The following is a 20,712-nucleotide window of genomic DNA, read 5'->3' on the forward strand; positions in this document are numbered from 1 at the left end:
AAAAAGCATTTGATAAGTGACAGCACCCATTTATGGTAAAAACACCCTGCAAAGTGGGAGTAGAGGGGGCATTCCTCAACATAATAAAGGTCATATATGAGAGACCTACAGCCAACACCTTGTTCAATAGGCAAAGACTAAATGCTTTCCTACTAAGATCAGGAACAAGACAAGGATGTCCACTTTCATCACTTCTATTCAATATAGTACTGGAAGTTTTAGCCACAGTGATCAGACAAGAAAAAGGAATAAAAGGCAACCAAATTGGAAACGAGGAAACAAAACTATCAGTGTTTGCAGATGACACGATAGTGTACAAAAAACTGCTTGACCGAATGAATGAATTTGGCAAAACAGCGGGATACAAAGTCAATATCCAGAAATCAAAGGCATTTCTGTACACCAACAATGAAACAGCAGAAGCAGAAATCAAGAAAAAACCCCATTTGATATAGCAAAAAGAAAAATACAATACCTAGGAATAAACCTAAACAAAGAGGTAAAAAATCTGTATTCAGAAAACTACATAACACTCAGGAAAGAAATCAAGGAAGACACAAACATATGGAAACATATACCATGTTCATGGATTGGAAGAATTAATATCATCAAAATGTCCATACTACCCAAAGCAATTTACACATTCAGTGCAATACCTATTAAAGTACCAATGGCTTACTTCACAGACATAGAAAAAACACTTCAAAAATTTATATGGACCCATAAATGACCTGAATAGCTGCTGCAATTTTGAGAAAAAAGAGTAAGGTAGGAGGGATCACAATATCTAATACCAAACTATACTACAAGGCCACTGTAATCAAAACAGCCTGGTACTGGCATAAAAACAGGCACATAGACCAATGGAATGGAACAGAGAGCCCAGAAATAAACCCAAGTCTCCATGGTCAATTAATATTTGACAAAGAGAGCAGCAGCATAAAATGGAGTAAAAATAGCCTCTTCAACAAATGGTATTGGGAGAACTGGGAGAAGTTATGTGCAGAAAAATGAAACTCGAGCACCAACTTACACCTTACACAAAAATAAATTCAAGGTGGATAAAAGACTTAAATGTAAACCGTGACACTATTAAAGTCCTAGAGGATAACATAGGAAGAAAATCTCAGATATTTCACACAGAAACGTTTTTACTGACATGTCCCCTAGAACAAGGGACATAAAGGAAAGAATAAACAAATGGGACCTCATCAAAATAAAAAAGCTTCCGCTCAGCTAAAGAAAACAGTATCAAAATAAAAAGAGAACCAACTGTATAGGAAAACATATTTGCCAATGATACCTCAGACAAAGGTTTAATCTCCAAAATATATAAAGAACTTACACGACTACACTCTAAGAAGACAAGGAACCCAATTAAAAAATGGGCAAAGGAGTTGAACAGACACTTCTCCAAAGAGGACATACAGAAAATCAAAAGACCCATGAAACGATGTTGCATCTCAGAGAGATGCAAATTAAAACCACAATGAGATACCACTTCACACCAGTCAGAATGGCCATCATAAACAAAACAACAAAGAGCAAGTGTTGGAGAGGTTGTGGAGGAAAGGGGACCCTAGTGCACTGTTGGTGGGACTGCAGACTGGTACAAGCACTATGGAAAATGGAATGGAACCTTCTCAGAAAACTGAAAATGGATCTGCCTTTTGACCTAGCAATTCCACTGCTGCGATTATCTCCTAAGAACCCTGAAACACCAATCCAGAAGAACCTATGCAGCCCAATGTTCATAGCAGCACAATTTACAATAGCCAATTGCTGGAAGCAATCTAGGTGCCCATCAGTAAATGAATGGATCAAGAAACTATGGTACATTTACACAATGGAATTCTATGCAGCAGAAAGAAAGAGGGAGCCCCTACACTTTGCAGCAGCATGGATGGAGCTGGAAAGCATTATGGTAAGTGAAATAAGCCAGGCAGTAAAAGACCAACACCATATGATCTCACCTTTAACACAAACCTAAACAACAAAACAAAGAAACAAGCACAATATTGTCAAAGACATTGAAATAGAGGACAGGTTGACAGTGACCACAGAGGAGAGGGGAGGGAATTTTGGGGGAGATTTGTGATTGGTTTTCAGGAACAAATATAAAGGACACGTGGACAAAAACTAGGGGGGCTGGAAATGGGAGGGAGGTGGGGAGGGGTGGGTGGGTGGGCTGGAATGGGAGTAAAGGACAGAAAAATGTACTTGAACAATGATTAAAATAAAATTAAATAAAGAAAGGCAGAGATTGGCAGAATGGATAAAAAAAGAAAAAACCATGATTCAATAATATATAATATGCAAGAGACATGCTTCAAAAACACAAATAGTGTAAAGTATAGGACCCCTTGGTGGTATTTCTGCTATAGTATCACCACTGTCTTCCATTCACTTCCTCTTTGAATAATATGAGCACATGATAAATCACAGAAGCTCCATACTAGGACATCCTACCTCACTGCATAACAGCAGCCTTATTGCCTCATTGGCCACTGAGATCTCCATAGGTCCCATTTCTGCCATCATGGCCAACTGGACAAATACTGCACAAGTTGTGTAAGAAAGCTGTCTGATACCAAAAAATGGGCTAACATGACCTGTGATACTTAGCAACCTTTTTGGCAGTGGGAGGTTTTTGATGATCATTCACATCAGGCCCAGTTATCCTCATATTTGCAGTATATCCACACTTAAATATGTCAATATCTTCATTCTCAATCTATTAATATTGCTCATTCCAAATCCTTGACCATATAGTGGAACAGTTTCTTTTTGTTTGTTTGGTTTTTTGTTTGTTTTTTTTTTTTACCTAGTCTGGATCTATATTTCAGCACACTCCTTACAATGTAAGATAGACAATTTTAAATTTTTTCCATAGGGAAGATTTCCATTCTGCACTTTTTCATGTATTAATGGGGTCATAACACCCCTAAGACCTCTTCCCAGTGCTGCTAGTCAGCTGTAACTCAGATTAAATTTTTCCTTCTACTTAGATAACCATAGGGAACTGTTGATGAATCTATAAGTTTGCCTTGGAGGAGAATGGCAAGGAGTCAATATTAGATGCAATAGGAATGTGACCCAATGGCTCATGCGTTCTTTATATTTTTTGATGATTGACTCTAGCTTTATCCCCAGTATAACATTTTATCCACTTCATTATTTTGTGCCTTCTGGACGTGACAGATCTTATGTCAACATAAAGCATGTTATACCCAGTTCTTGACAGGCACCACAGTTGATATAGCCAACTGGATTCCTATGGTCATTTTCCACAAAGACATAGTAGCAAACCAAGAATCATTTCTAAGAAGAAGGCTGGTTACTCTATACTTACAGTCCCTTACTGTAGACTTACTATCAGAAACTGGCAAAGTCTCTACATGGAACTCAGTTTTCCAACACAGGCTTTGTAATCTAATAAGGTTCCATACAAAATAAATAAAGCTGTATGAATTCCACTTGAACAGACTTGCACAAACCTAGTTCTCCTTTGGAAACTTAAGTTAGAGGACATTTTATTTGAGAACCTTCATAGTTCAAGTGTTTCAGCACTTGCTGCCGTCAGAACAAAACATCTAAATTGATTAAATGCTAAAGGTCACTTCCTTATCAAAGATGATGCCCCAATTTTCAAATATGGTTTCCCACTCAACAATAGTAGCCTTCCTGTTGAAATATATATTTGAGCAGAATAAAATTTAATTTTGTTTCATTTGCATACTGTGATCTAATTTGAAATTCAGGAAAAAAAGCCAATGAATAATTGCTCATAAAAGTGTAAAGATTGTTTTTAATATTCTTAAAAAAAGGTTAATCAATTTCTAGATATCAAATCTTGTGTAATAGAGTGTGTTGATTTCACTTTGGGGGAGAGAGTTTAATAAGATTATTAGAGAGCCCTTGCCCCTAAAAGATTAAGACCTATTGATATGAAGAATATTAGTAGATTTTTCACACATTTTAAGTGACAGCATCTGCTACAGCTTCTCACCTTACAGCCTTTTATTATTTTTAACTATATTTTTGAATGTTTATATGTTGCTTTTATTTTATTTGTAAATATGGTTAACTTGTTTTAAATTAAAAAACTTCACAGGTCAAATAGAAAATTTTATTACTTAGGTTGTTTAAATTGTTTAAACTTCCTACACATTACTGAGATATGCCTGCTTATTAAATCCGTTACTGAGTCAGAAGAATCAGCTTTAGCACAATATATCTGGTAAGGAGTATGGTAGGCACTTGAGAAGGCTGGCTGAGTGGCCACAGGCAGCAGCACCAGAAAAATAATTAGGCAACCAGTAGGATCTCTCTGAGAAGAATGGGGTCTAAACCCTAAGCTCAGATTCCCAGCCCAACCAGTGGCAAAAAGCAGCAGGACTGCAGAGACAGATGGTTTGAGATGCAAGAACTGTTTAAAAGGCCAACAAACAAATTTTTATTTGCAGACACCTACCCTGGGCTCTGGCAAAGGCAGGGACAGAATGTGCTGGTGATGCCTGAGGAGAGACTGAGGGCAGAAGCTTTGGGGAGGGAACTGAGAGAGCAGATGCTGGAATCCTGATGCTCAGTCATCCCCAAACAGAAGCAATCATCTTTCCCAGGCAGACCACTCCCCTCCAAGCAGCAGCAGCCTGAGAGGAAACAACAGCCCTGCCCCCAGGAGAGACTCTGCCCAGCTCTGTGGTGCTTAAGCCTCACTGCTGAGTCCTGACTGATTAGATTAACAACTGAAGAAGATAGCCACAGACAGTAGACTCCTGGCAAAGGAGGGATCAAAGTAGACTACAGATTCTAGAAGAGAAACAGGACAGAGGCTCTGGGGGGAGAGAATTGAGAAAGTAGCCACTGGGATTCAGGTGTTGAGCCAACCCCCTGTGTGGCAGCACCCATCCTGCTCAAGCAGACCACTCCCCTCGAGCAGTGGTAGCTGAAAAGTAGGGAAAAAGCAGGGAAAAAGTAGCCATGACACAAGGAGGGATTCAGCCCCACCCTATGGCACTTAAACCTGACAACTGAGTGCAGAGTGACTAGATTAACAACTGAAGGCAGCCACAGACAGTAGATCCCTGGAAGTCTGGAACAGGCTGCCTAAGGTCAGACAGTGTCAACATCTGACATCACCAGAGGCAGATCCAGAAAGAAAAAAAAAAACAGTGGTTAATACAAGAGACTACTGAGACAAAATCCACTGTGTTCTTCTCCATGATTTGCTATATTTTCCTTCCTGCACAGCTTTTAACATTCATTTCTTTTTTAAAAATTATTTTATTGTTGTTCAGTTATAGTTGTCTGCACTTATCCCCCATCATTCCCCCGTACCCCAGCCAAACCCACCTCCCTCCCCTGATTCCACCCCCCATTGGTTTTGTCCATGTGTCCTTTATAGTTGTTCCTGAAAACTCTTTCCACCATTATCCCCTCCCACCTCTCCTGTTCTCAACTCAATGTCTCTGGTTATATTTTACTTGCTTTTTTCTTTTGTTGATTAAGTTCCACTTAAAGGTGAGATCATATGGTCTTTGTCCCTTACCGCCTGGCTTATTTCACTTAGGATAACATTCATTTCTTGTTCAGCAAGTTTGTACAGATTAAGTCACCAGATTTTAACCTATAGTGCATTTCAATCACATATTTTGCCCCTCCCTTCTTTTACCCAATTTTACCTTCCTCTTTCCTACATTACTTTCACTTCAAATTTTGTTTTCTCTCTTGCTAAAACTAGTTTACATTCCATACTTTTACTATTTATTGCCCTTCCAGGCACACAAAACCAATTTTCTTGTCAATGGTCATCTCACATCATTTTTCCCCACTCTTAAAATACCTGCATTCTCTCTCCACCCTTAGCAATCCTTGCTAGTTGGTTTTGGGTATAGTAGTTGTTATTGCATTTTTTCCAATTTTATCTTTACATCTTCACTAATTTTGTATTTCCAATATTGAATTTTGTTGGTCCTCTCTTCTATTCTTTATTTGTTTCAAATTTTTAATTTTGCCATATTAGTCTGTTCTTTTCTTTTTTGTATTTCTTCTATTTCTCTTTCATCCTGCCTGTTTATTTTTCTTTATTCTCCTATTTTGTCTTTTTCTTTTCTCCTTACATTCCAAATTTTGACTTTTTCCTGTCTTAACCTGGTTTTTGTTCCTCACTCTTAGTATTTCATCTCCCTCTGTCATTTCAAAATCACTTCCCATTCCTATAGATATCTCTTAAGCTTTTCTTCATTTCTTTTTTTTTACCTCTTATTCCCTAACTACCTATATTAATTTTAGCTCATTTGTTATTGAGAATATTGTGGTGGACCTTTCTCTCCAATATCTCCCCTATATTTTTATTAATTATTTACTATTTTTCCTTCTTTTTTCTCTCTCAGTTTATATTATTGTATATTATTTTAATTTCTATTTGAACCTAATAAATGATTCCCTATATAATTACCTTCCTATATTCCATTACACATTCTTCATTTCCTTTTTCATTCATGATATAAATTTTACTTTCTCTCTTTCTATTGCTCCAATTCCCAACTCTTATTGATGCTTCTCCCTCTACCCTCTCAAAATCACTTTTCTTTAAGTTGTTTATTTTATATACACTCTCCTTTCTGGTAATAGTACTAATCTCTTTACAACATTATTGATACTGGTTCATTTTTTGTTGATACTGGGATTGCTAAGGGTGGGAGTTATTATTGCAGGTGTGGGTTCATTCCTGGGCTTTGTGGTTTTGTTCTGGCAGCACCTGCACAACAGCACACAAGGCATGGTAGACAGAGTGACCCTCAGTCAACCAGCTGGAGGGAAGGACCCATCAAAGAAAGACCCAACAACAATCAAAACCCAAATACATCCAAAGAGCCAATATAAATGACAGCCCAAGAGCGCCTAGTTCAGGTGATCAAGGAGAGCGCACAATGAATCTCACAGGTCTCCTACCATAGAAGTTCACACCACAAATTGAGGAAGTTAAAACAGATCAATTTAAGAAGCAAACAAGCAAGAGTCTCACAAATAATGGGAAGACAAATGAAGATTAGGAATCTTCATAAAGAATGCTATGAAATAGAGGCAAGTCAACAATCATATATTGAATTAAAAAATGGTTATAAGGAAGCTCAATGAGCTCAGTGTGAATTTCCAAAAATTACAGGGAAACTATGAGGAACTTACTGTAAACTATATCAACTAGAAAGAATATAGAAACAACACAGGCAAAGAGGAAATGGAGAATACAATTTCTGAATTGAAGAACACATTAAAAAATATAAAATCAGGCTACATGAGGCACAGGATCGAGTCAGTGAGCTGGAGAACAAGGTATGGGAAAAAAAAACTCCCAGAAAGAACAAAAAAAGGAAAAAAAGACACATAAAAGAACAAAGAGGCATTAAGGAAACTTCAGGACAACATGAAACATAAGAATATCTGTATAATAGAGATGAAGAAGAAGAAAGAAAGAAAAGAAAGAAAAAAGAAAGAAAGAAAGAAAGAAAGAAAGGAAGGAAGGAAGGAAGGAAGGAAGGAAGGAAGGAAGGGAGGAAGGGAGGGAGGGAGGAGGGGCAAGGAATAGAAAAACCATTTGAAAGTGTAATGATGAAAAATGGCCCTAATTTCATAATAAAAAGGCACACAAGTCCAGGAAGCACAGAGTGTTCAAATCAAGAGAAACCAAAACAGCCCATGAAAGACACATCATAATTAAAATGGCAAAATTCCAAGACAAGAAGAGAATTTGAAGGGCAGCAAAGAAGAAACAGGATGTAACATACAAGTGAGGCCCGATAAAACTAGCAGTTGACTTCTCAACAGAAACATTACATCTAGAAGGGAATGGCAAGAAATATTCCAAGAAATAAAAAGCAAAGGTCTGAAATGAAGACTACTCTACCCAGCCAGCCTCTCAATTCTAATGGAAGGTGAAATAAGGATCTTCCCAGACAAAAGAAGGCTAAAAAAGTCCATCTCCACTAAACCAGCATTGCAAGACTAGAGCAGAATTAAATGACATAGAGACCAAAAGAACAATTCAAAGGATGAATAAATCCAGGAGCTGGTTCTTTGGAAAGATAAACAAAATCAACAAGTATTTAACCAGATTCATCATGAAAAACAGAAAAAGGACAAAAATAAATAAAATCAGAAATGAAAGAGAAATTATAATTGATAGCACAGAAATACAAAGGTATGTGGGAAATTATTACAAACAACTATATGACAAGGAATTTGAAAACCTAGGTGAAATGGATGAATTTCTAGAAAAATATAATCTTCCAAAACTGAATGAAAAGAAGCAGAAAACCTAAACAGACCAATAACAGATGATGACATTGAAGCAGTAATAACAAAACTCCTGTTACACAAAAACCCTAGACTGTATGATGTCACAGGAGAATTTTATGAAATATTTAAGAAAGAGCTAACCCCTATCCTTCTCAGACTATTACAAAAATTTCAAGAAGAGGGAAGACTACCAAACTCTCTTCATGAGGCCAGCATGATCCTAATTCCAAAACTAGACAAAGATGCAACAAAGAAAGAAAACTACAGACCAATATTGCTGATTAACATAGATGCTAAAATCCTCAACAAAATATTGACAACAACATCCGGCAATATATCAAAAAGACTGTACACCATGAACAGTGGGATTCATCCCAGGGATTCAAACATGTTTCAATATTTGCAAATCAAAAAACACATTACATCACATAAACAAAAGAAAGACAAAAACCACATGATCATATCAACAGATGCGGAAAATGCATTTGATAAGGTACAGCACCCATTTATAATAAACACACTCAGCAAAGTGGAGTAGAGGGAGAATACCTTAAAAAAATAAAGGCCATTATGAAAATCTTATAGCCAACTCAATGGACAAAAACTAAAAGCTTTCCCAATTAGAGGAGGAACAAGACAAGGACACCCACTTTCACCACTCCTATTCAACATAATGCTGGAAGTCCTAGCCACAGCAATCAGACAAGAAATAGAAATAAAAGGCATAAAACAGGAACGGAGGGAGGAAAACTCATTGTTTGCAAATGACATGATAGTGTACTTGGAAAACCCTTTTAGACTCCACAAAAAAAACTACTTGATCTAATATGTTAATTTGGCAAAGCAGCAGGATACAAAGTCAATATCCAGAAATCAAAGGCATTTTTGTACACCAACAACAAAATATCAGGGACAGGAATCAGGAAAAAAATCCCCCTTGCTATAGTAACAAGAAAATAAAGTCCCTAGGGATACCTAACCAAGGAGGTAAAAGACACACTCAGAAAAATACACAACACTGAAGAAAGAAATTAAGAAAGGCACAAATATGTGGAACCACATACCATGTTCATGAATTGGAAGAATTAACATCATCAAAATGTCCATGCTACATGAAGCAAATTATAGGTTCAACACAATACCTATTAAAATACCAGTAACGTATTTCATAGATATAAAACAAATATGTCAAAAATTTATATGGAACTATAAATTACCCTGGATAGCCACAGCAATTTTGAGAAAGAGTAAAGTGAGAGGGGTCATGATACCTGACATCAAAATATATTACGAGGCCACTATAATCAAAACAGCCTGGTACTGGCATGAGAACAGATAAACACATAGATTAATGAAACAGAATAGAGAGCCCAGAAATAAACCCAAGTCTCTATAGTCAATTTATATTCGACAAAGAGGGCAAAAGCACAAAATGGGGCAAAAATAGCCTGTTCAACAAATGGTGTTGGGAGAACTGGACAGCTACATGCAAGAAAATGAAATTTGACAACCAACTTACACCATATACACACAAAAAAACTCAAGATGGATAAAAGACTTAAATATCAATCATGACACCATAAAAGCCCTAGAGGAGAACATAGGCTGGAAAATCTCATATATTTCACACAGCAATAATTCCACTTATATGTCCCCTAGAGCAAGGGATGTAAAGGAAAGAATAAACAAATGGGACTACATCAAAATAAAAAGCTTCTACATGGCTAAAGAAAACATCAGCAAAATGAAAATGGAACAAACCACATGAGAAAATATGTTTGCCAATGATATCTCAGACAAGTGTTTGATCTTCAAAATATATAAAAAACTCACACAATTCCACTCCAGGAAGACAAACAATCCAATTAAAAGTATGGACAAAGAGCCCTGGCTGGCATAGCTCAGTGGATTGAATGCGGGCTGGGAACCAAAGTGTCCCAGGTTCGATTCCCAGCCAGGGTACATTTCCTGGGTTGCAGGCCATAACCCCCAGCAACCGCACATTGATGTCTCTCTCTCTCTCTCCCCACCCCTTCTCTCCCTAAAAATAAATAAATAAAAATCTTAAAAAAAAAAAAAAAAGTATGGACAAAGGACCTGAACAGACACTTCTCCAAAGAGGACATACAGAGGTCCCAGATACCTCTGAAAGGATTCTGAGCATCACTAGCCATCAGAGAGATGTAAATTAAAACCACAATGAGTTACCATTCAGAATGGCCATCATAAACAAATCAACAAACAACAAGTGCTGGTGAAGCTGTGGAGAAAAAGGAACCTCAGTACATTGTTGGTGGGAATGCAGACTGGTGAAGCCACTATGGGAAACAGTATGGGATTTCCTCAAAAAACTAAAAATGGAACTTTCTTTTGACTCAGCAATTCCACTGTTGGGATTATACCCTAAGAATCCTGAAACACTAATTCAAAAGAAGCTATGTACCCTTATGTTCATAGCAGTACAGTTTACAATAGCCAAGTGCTGGAAGCAACCTAGGGAAAGGGTCATCAAGGAATATGTATAAAAGACCCATGGACAAAACCAAAGGGAGAAAGAATGGTGGGTGGAAGCTGTGGTGGGTGGGGCATGGGAAAGTGGTAGTGGGAAAACGGAGACAACTGTATTTGAACAATAATAAAAAATGAGAAGAAAAGAAAATTTTACTATTTAAATCAAGCATTAAAGAGATAAATAAAGTGGCATTTGAAAGTTCAGATTGATCAACAGAAATCTTTTGTGTATATTTTACTTGGTACAAGTTTAGGCATTTCTCATATGCCAGTTACATTGATATTTTTCCTAGATAATAGTCATTCATAAGCATAATCACAACAAAATACTTTAGAGTATTCAAGAAGCTAACAGATTTTATTATGTTAACTATAATTCTTACTAATGCAGATGAAAAGTTGATGGCATGTTGCATAGCAATTCACTAAGTTGAAATTAAAATGACATTTGGCTTGGTCACCAGTTAACCCAAGTCCCAAGAGACATAAATGCTAATGTTAATTGCTTTGAGATGATATTCGTGGGAATGCTTTTACAATGACTGCTGCAGGGTCCAGGCAATACAGCAGCTGATGAGTACTGTAAACCTGGAAAAGTGGCTGGGCCTGGAAACACAACAGGTTTCCATTTATACTGAGAAAAGTTTATGTGGATTTTTTGGTAATGGACACTCTGCTGAATTTACACTTAATCCTTAACCATTCTCTGCAGTATCCTCATTCAGGGAATTAATGAGTGTTATCTCATCCTGGGTGTTTCACTAAAGAAACAGAAAAGCAGAATGTCCCCCACTCCACCACCACCCAGGCTGGGACACCCTTGAAATTCACCACTTTTGAATGACTCTTTATTCTCAATCCATTGATATTCTTGGACTATATCTTTCCATCATTCTGATACTAGAGAGCACTGTAACTGGATGCACAGTGGAACTTTCTAACAAGACTTTGAAAAAGCATCATATTTACTGTACCATGGTACTGTTTACAGTACCAAAACAGAGAACTGTTTTACAATTTCAAAAGTTCTTTTCTCTTACACACACACACACACACACACTCATACCTCAGTATATAATATGCAGCCTTGCTGCAGTAGAATATTAAACCATGTTTTCTGTCAATTTTGATATAAAGAAACAAGAAGCCTCATGTAATTTGTATTTTTTTTCAGGTATCTAATTTCAATCTAATGTACTACTGTGAAAATAAGCCAGTAAAATTATATGGCTGGTCCATTTGGGAACTCAGTTTGCTATCTTCAGCCTGTGACAATTTCTGGTTTCTATTTCTTGTTCAGGGGTGATAACAGTGTGATATACAGGTATAACTAACAAATGAGATCAATTAAAATGTCTAACGGTGGCACCTGTCTGGGTATAGGGTTGCACTCAGTTATTCCCACAGATTCGTTTCCTGTCACCACTGCATTTGCAAGCCTGCTCCACATGCAAAGTAACAATGAAGGGTTGTTTCCTGATGAGCATAAACCAAGAAAGCAGGCCTTATCCTATGGCCTGGCAGTATCATTATTATCACTGACTAGAACCAGCAGGTGTATTTTTCAACTCCATTTACAGAAACAATCCCTTTTTAAAATAGTATCCATTAATATATCTTCTTGAATTGCCTAATTTGTTACAAATTTGTACTGTCAGCTGCCTTTGTGATTGAATTGAATTTTTAATAAAATAGAAGCTACCTTTCATGTGTGTGTTTTATTGAATACTTTGATTATTAGAAGAGAAACTTGATATTTTTAAAAGAGTGTAGGCCATGGAGAAGGGAAAAAAGGTCATTTTTGAGGGTAGAAGTAACACTAGGTAAAATATCCAAAATGTTTGTATTTTTTCTATAAATGTTTATAAAAATAAAATAATGGCTAGTTGGCCAAACCGTATGATCATAAAACTTTATATTAAGTGGCATATAAAAATTATAAAGGCTTACGTATAGTTTTATTACCAGGCTTGATTACAATTGAAATGTTGAGTTGAACTTTGTAAATATGTCCATTTTGGGACAACATTGTATAATGAAATGTGATAATTTCTGTTCCATGATACAACTCTGAAGTTAGACAAAGGTGTACCTGTCTCTATGAAATAAGCTGATATTTTTAGTATACTTGAAACTACAGCTTAATAGAATTCCAAAAAGCTAGTCAGTCTCCAAATGTGAATAGACTAAAGAATGTGTGATTAGAGAGATTTTGCCTACTAAAGCATTTCCAGTTCTCTATCTCAAATATCTGAGCCTCTTATAACTAATGTCACTACATATGCCAGTTTGTCTGCAATGGTCCATGGTTAATGCCTGCCACCCATGCATATTTTTAAGTCCATTCATCTTTACAAATGGGTTACACAACTAATCACGCAGACATCCAGTTTGTATGTCTAACAAAATAACACTGCAAAAGTTAGTTATATGTTATTTAAGCAAAATAATTTTGCAGTTATAAAAATGTAATTAAAGGCACTCATCCAAATAAGTCATAGTTAGATGCAAGTGATTTAGTTTTTCTATATGACAGCCAGAATACCCTTTGCTGTGTAGAATTCGGCTTTGGTGATGCTAGGCATGATATAATTCTTATGTGTTAATGTTCAACTGGTTTAGTCCATTAAAAATAGTTACACAGAATTTCCATTTAATTATCATTATTCACCAAATACAGAACTATGCTATATTTTACTCTGCAACAAAGAATAAAACGTATTGGTACAAAATCTAATTATATCTTATCTTATACCATTTCTCTCTTATAGGTTGTATACATAAGGACTCAAATTACAAAATCAAAACTACTGTAATCATTTTTGGAATGAATAGTAGAATCAACAAAGTTTATATCATACAAAAAGAAAATGCTTACACAATTAAATTTTAAAAAACATAGATCATTGATGTTATTCCCTGAGAAGACAGTCATACATACGTAGGAAAATGTGTTACTCTAGGGGCATTATTATCTCTTTAAAATCATATATATAGATAGATAGATTTTAGTTCTCATAAAAACAATATTGCTGAAATCACTGGAACCTTCAATAAGCTTCTTAGTCAGTAATGTGTTATGATAGATAAAATCTGAAAAATAATATAGTTCAGTTTTTTAATCAGTCTTAGAAACTTAGATTAATTTACCTAAGGTCATAGAGAAAAGTAATTTTGGAGTTAGAGTTCTATTTTTCTCCTCCATTCCTCCCTCCTTCCCTTCCTTCCTTCCTAATTTTTTTAGTAATTTTGTTAGGCATCTTGAAACCACCACCTTGCTGCTGGTTGCAGAGTTGAAAGTGTACAAGTATGACTCATCTTTATGAACAGAGACTACTATTCACCCATGTGACCTGATCTAGTTCACATCAAAGTTGTTCATTCTATATTTGGTAAATTTTGAAATTTTCAAGATACCTTTGTAGCTGGGAAGTGTTATCTATAGCTAAAGGTCTTGGTGTCACACATTGAGTCATCCATATTCCTAACTTCAAGTGTCATAAGTCCCTCAGGAATAACTTAGATGGTATGGGGAGGATAATCATTCAGTGAAGAGAGCAGTGATCTAGTTAAGTAAGTATAAGAAATACCAGATACTGAACTGAGATAATTTCATATGCTAGCATTGTTCTGAACACATAATTTTACCACTACATTCATTAAAATGGGCTAAGATTGTGTTTCTTCTATACCCTGTCCTCTCCAACTAGACCATAAGCACTTCAAGAAGTGTGTCAATATTTTATTCATGTCAATTCTCACCTACAGCAATGGCATGTACTCTTTAATAAATGATTATCTAATGGATGGGTGAACAGACCATTCAATGATACTAAAAAAGGTAATCTGATAAAGAACATTTTAGGAATAATAGATTTTAAAAGGTAAAAAAGCTTGGAGAATAACTGGAAGCTAGTGTAAGTTGGGGTGACATTTTCTCAAGCAAATAGAAAATGATTTTGGGAAAGATAATAATATCACTGATAACTTTGCATGCTGAACTAAGAAACTGTGGGGTTTTTTAATGTAACAGAGCAACCTGCTTAAAGTTTTTCATAAGTAGAGATTTGGTTAACATGTCTTTGAGGTAGTTGATCCAGAAAGTGAGAATAGAATAATTAATTCTGTCTCAGGGTCTAGTTAAATTTGAGAGAAGTAAACTGTAAATTATATTCTATAGAGGTGTAAATATTACATAAGCAATTACACACACACACACACACACACACACACACATTAATCCAAGCCAATTAACCAGAAGATTCTTGTTTTGTCTCAATCAATCTCATGCTTACTTGCCCATCAGGCCTAAAAACTAGCTTGTAGTAAGTTCAAACCTAGTATTCAGTTTAGGTAGATTTACTCATTCATTTAGCCAACCATAGCAGCCTAATATCTGGAAAACTTTCAGACACCTTTCTATCCCAGAGTGGACCTGTGAGCTCAGGCATATCCTTATCACCTTCTACCAAAGTAAAAAAGAAGTTAAAGTAGAGACATTTGCTTAATGCCTTTGTCCTCTTCAACTCCTGAAAAGCCTAAACCTCACCTATAATGACAATAATAATAATACAGTAGTCCCTATTATCTGTGGTTTACTTCCTGTAGTTTCAGGTATCTGTAGTTGACTGTGGTATCTGTAGTTGTTTCAAAATTATTAAATTAATAATTCCAGAAATAAATAATTTATAAATTTTAAATTAGGGCCATTCTGAGTTTCATGATGAAACCTCATGCTGTCCGGCTCCATCCCACCACAAAGGGATGTGAATCACCCTTTGCCCTGTGTGTCCATTCTATAGGTGCTTCCCACCCATTAGTCACTTGGTAGCTTTCTAGTTGTTAGATTAACTGTCACAGTAACATAGTACTTGTGCTCAAGTCACCCTTAATCTACATAATAATGGCTAAAAACCATAAAAGTAGTGATGTGACAATTAAAAAGAAGATGTATAGTGTTTCTTTGAAGTAAAAAGATATGTTCTCAACTTAAAAAGAAATTAATAAAATTATATAGTGTTTGCTAAGATCTATATAAAGAAAGAATCTTCTGATTCTGATTGTGAAGGAAGAAGAAATCCATGTTAATTTTGCTGTTACACTTCAAACTGCAAAAGTTATGGTCAAAGTAATTACTTAAGATGGAAACAGCATTGAATTTGTGGGTGGAAGACATAAACAGAAAATGTATTCCAATTGATTGCAATATGTTGTACCAGAAAGCACTGAGCCATACAAAGACTTCAGCAAAGGATCTCTTGCAACAACTGACACTAAGCCTTTTAACTGCAAGTGAGGAATGGTTACCCAGATTCAGGAATAGGTTTGGTCTGAAAATATAAAAATTACTGGATGGCCCGGCTGGGTGGCTCAGTTGATTGGAACATCATCCCATACAGCAAAACATTGTGGTTCAGTTCCTGGTCAGGGCACATACCTAGGTTGCAGGTTCGATCCCCAGTCAGGGCACATACAGGAGACAACTGACCAATATTTCACTCTCACATAGATGTTTCTGTCTCTCTTTCTCTCTCTCTCTCTTTCAAAATCAATAAACATATCCTCAGATGAGGATTAAAAAAATATTAGAGGAGGGGGTGGAGAGAAGAGAGAGAGGGAGAAAGAGATCACATTTATACAATTTTTATCATAGTATATTGTTATAATTGTTCTATTTTATTAGTAGTCTTTGTTATTATATTACTGTACTTCATTTATAAATAAAGCTATTATAAGTATGTATAGGAAAAAAAGTGTATACAGGATTCAGTACTATGTGTGGTTTAAGTCATTCACAGTGTCTCTTGGAATGTATCTCCCACAGACATGGGGTCAACTAGTTTAATAATAACAACGTAGTCATACAAAAACCCAAAACATCATATTTTTATTTTTCCCAGTGGACTAGCAATTAGGATTTGACATAAGTGGATGATAATCATTAAAGAATATGAACCAGTGTTCCAACAGGGATCCTTTTGTGGGCCCTCTACAGGGGTTTGTGAGAGCTGCAGCACACATGGAAATTACTCTCTTCTCCTATGAGTCTGGGAATTCAAGTAATTAATGTTGTGTGTTCTTCTTTTCAGGCCCTGCTTTTCAAAGCATTGTTTACCTTCACCTTATAGTCAGCTTGCTTCCGTGACCCCTTATTACCCTTGATAACAATGTGGCTGCAATTTAGACCTGAAAGAAACAGGTCTTGGATGAGCCCTCTGAAGCTTAAAGCTACTCTGTAGGCCTGTTATCTCCATTTATAATTTGTTTCCAAGAACAGTGATTTACATTTCAGTTGGATTACACCTTTTAATGTATCACAGAGGTGAAGTGACCACAGCACAAACTCATAGTTCTGCCACATCTCAGATGAATTTGATCCACTATAGAGATGGCTAGAGTTTCAATTAAAACCCAAAATGAGACTCTTTTCATGAGGTGGCACTAACAACTTGTGGATGATAGAGAAGAGACATTAGTACTGTCTACATTGCTATTTTAAAGTGGTATGAAACAGCATTAGAAGGGTAAGAATTTTCATCACCCTAGCCATTAATGAATGAGTAAAAATGAGAGCTGCTAGCAATATCATCTCAAGCAGTTAAATAAGGATAAGGTTTCCTATGGAGCTACTTGACATTATCTAAGATACTAAAACTTTTATTGGTAAATATACACTACTAAAAGACCAAATTAAGCAAAAGTAATAATAGATTATTATTTTCAAGAAGTATTAATTTATAAAGATCTTCAGCAAATGAATCTATATTCACTTCATTCTATTACTGAGGTCAGTTCTTTGCTTTTATCTTTATTGAAACACAAATTATACAGAATAAAATTCATCCACATTATGTGTACAACTTGTTGCATTTTGGATTTCATTGCAGTCACATAAGCAACACTACAATCAAGATAGAAAGTGGTTCCATTGCTACCTAAGAGTTTCTTCATGGCCCCTTTCAATCTATTCTCTCCTCTCACCACCAGCTCCAGGCCACAACTAATCTGTTTTTTGTTACTTATACTTTTGCTTTTTTTAGGATTTTATTTAAATGGAATTATACAGTAGTGTAAAGTACTAAACCCCAAAGATGAACTGTAGTAGAAATTGGGTCTTTCTGGTGTTCATAGGTTATGAAGTAGAGACTTCATGAATAGAACATGTTCTTTTTTTCTTTTTTGCACTTTAGTTTTTATTGTTTAATACATAGATCATACCCATTATTCTACATCTGCCCACATGGTCATCTCTTTCTTTCCTACTGCTGAATAATATTCCATTGTTTACCTGAATGTCACTTTATTTAGTCAGTCTTTTTTATTGGTGGCAGTTTAGGATGTCCCCAGGTTTTCATCATCATTTTGTCTCAGTGCCCCATTTTAATTGTGACGAGTTTAGTCATGGACTGAGGTAGAAGAAACCTATCTTTCAAATCATTCTGTACCAGGGATTAAAACTGTGGTCCTGGGAGGTCATGTGTTTCATTGCACCTCCTGCCTTTCATCAGAACTTCTCCCTTTTCAGCTGTCTGATCCCAAATACAGGTCTCCATTGATTATTTCATGCCTCCAAGGGCCTCTGAGACAGAACTGCAGCTTTTCTAAAAATACATTTTATGATTATGATATTACAGTTATCCCATTTTTATCTCCTCTTTATTCACTTCTTCCCTGGATACCCCTCCCACCATCATTTGTCCACCTTAGTTCATGTCCATGGGTCATACATATAAGTTCTTTGGCTCCTCCATTTCCTACACTGTTCTTAACCATCCCCTATTTTGTAACTACCATTTGTGCTTCTTATTCCTTGTACCTTTTCCCCCATTCTTTCCCCTCCCCATTCCTAATGGTAACCCTCCATGTGATCTCTATTTCTGTGAATCTGTTCCCATTCTAGTTGTTTGCTTAGTTCTTTTTTCTTTTTTGTTTTGGCTTTTTTAGTTTCAATTGTTGATAATTGTGTTTGTTGTCATTTTACTGTTCATATTTTTGGTCTTCTTCTTTTTCTCAGATAAATCCCTTTAACATTTGGTATAATAAGGGTTTGATGATGATGAACTCCTTTAATTTGACCTTATCTGGGAAACACTTTCTCTACCCTTCCATTCTAAATAACAGCTTTGCTGGGTAGAGTAATCTTGGATGTAGGTCCTTGCCTCTCATGACTTGGAATACTTCTTTACAGCCCCTTCTTGTCAACAAGGTTTCTTTTGAGAAATCAGCTGCTAGTCTTATGGGAACTCCTTCGTAACTAACCATCTCCTTTTCTCTTGCTGCTTTTAAGATTCTCTCCTCTTTAATCTTGGGTAGTGTAATTATGATGTGCCTTGGTGTGTGTTTCCTCGGGTCCAACTTTTTTGGGACCCTGAACTTCCTGGAGTTCTATTTTTTTTTTTTTTTGCCAGATTTGGGAAGTTCTCCTTTATCATGTTTTCAAAGAGGTTTTCAATTTCTTACTCTTCCTCTTCTCCTTCTGTCACCCTTATGATTCAGATGTTGGAATGCTTAAAGTTGCCCCAGAGGTTCCTAAGCCTGTCCTTGTTTCTTTTTTTTTTTTTGTTTTTTGTTTTTTAAATTCTTGTTTCTTCACTCTGTTCTGGTTGAATGTTTATTTCTTCCTTCTGTTTATTTCTTGCATCAAACCATTGATGAGTCCTGGTTTCCTTCCCTTCACTGTACATTTTGGTTCCTTGTACATTTTCCTTTATTTTATGTTTCATAGCCTTCACTTTTTCCTCTGTTTTATGACAGACTCAACCATATCTATGAGCATCTTGATTACCAGTGTTTTGAATTCTGAATCTCTTCATTACTTATTTGTGTTTTTTCTGGAGCTTTGATCTTTCATTTGGGCCATTTTTTTGTCTCAGTGCACCTGCTAAGAAGTAAGGGGCAGGGACTTAGGTATTCACCAGGATGGGGCCCACATCATTTCTTTGTGGTACTGTATGTAAGGGAGGAGCCCAAGAGGGAACGATGCCACTTGCTCATCTCTCCACCAGATTTTAGTCACTGCCTCTGCTACCCACAAGCAAATGGAACCCTTCTGGTGTTGATTCCTGGGTGGGTGGGTTTGTGTAGATTCTAGGACCCTGTGGGTCTCTCCAATGAACTTTCCTGTGAGGCTGGATGTTTCTCAAGATAAACTCTTGTATGCATATATGTTTTGCAGTTTTTTATCTAAAAAAATAGTGGTTTGTTTTAATTTGGTTTGGGGAAAGGAAAAAAAATCACATGTATTTTCTTTGTTGGTTTTGTTTAAAAACGTTATCAGCTAACAGGTTTGAAAGCAAACATTTTCCCTGGCTGGCGTAGCTCAGTGGATTGAGCATGGGATGGGAACCAAAGTGTCCCAGGTTCGATTCCCAGCCAGGGTACATTCCTGGGTTGCAGGCCATAACCCCCAGCAACTGCACATTGATGTTTCTCTCTCTCTGTATCTCCCTCCCTTCCCTCTCTAAAAATAAATAGATAAATAAAATCTTAAAAAAAAAAGAAAGAAAGCAAACATTTTGTGATAAATAATTCCTTCATGTGTGTCAACAGTCTGAGCCTTTCTCCTGAGTCCCAGATACTTTGACAAAATTTATAAAATAAATGAAAATATATTATTCATGGCACTTGAGTGTCTCTTGGGGATTCAGTAAATAGTAGATCTAAAACTAAACTCATTATTTTTTCTTGTCAAATGTAAGGTTTCTCTGGTCCTTATTGCTAGACAAATAAGTCACAAATTTGATAGTCCTTTTGTTCCTCCACTTTCATTTGCCACATCCAATTGGTCTCTAAGTCATATGGATTAAACCTCCTAAATTAAGTGTAAAATCCATGCTTCCTTTCCACCTTGTCCCACTTCCATAGCTAAAACATATATCTGTTTTGTGTTTAAAGGCCTCT

Source organism: Phyllostomus discolor, chromosome 6, assembly GCF_004126475.2.
Source record: "Phyllostomus discolor isolate MPI-MPIP mPhyDis1 chromosome 6, mPhyDis1.pri.v3, whole genome shotgun sequence".
Classification (NCBI taxonomy): Eukaryota; Metazoa; Chordata; class Mammalia; order Chiroptera; family Phyllostomidae; genus Phyllostomus; species Phyllostomus discolor.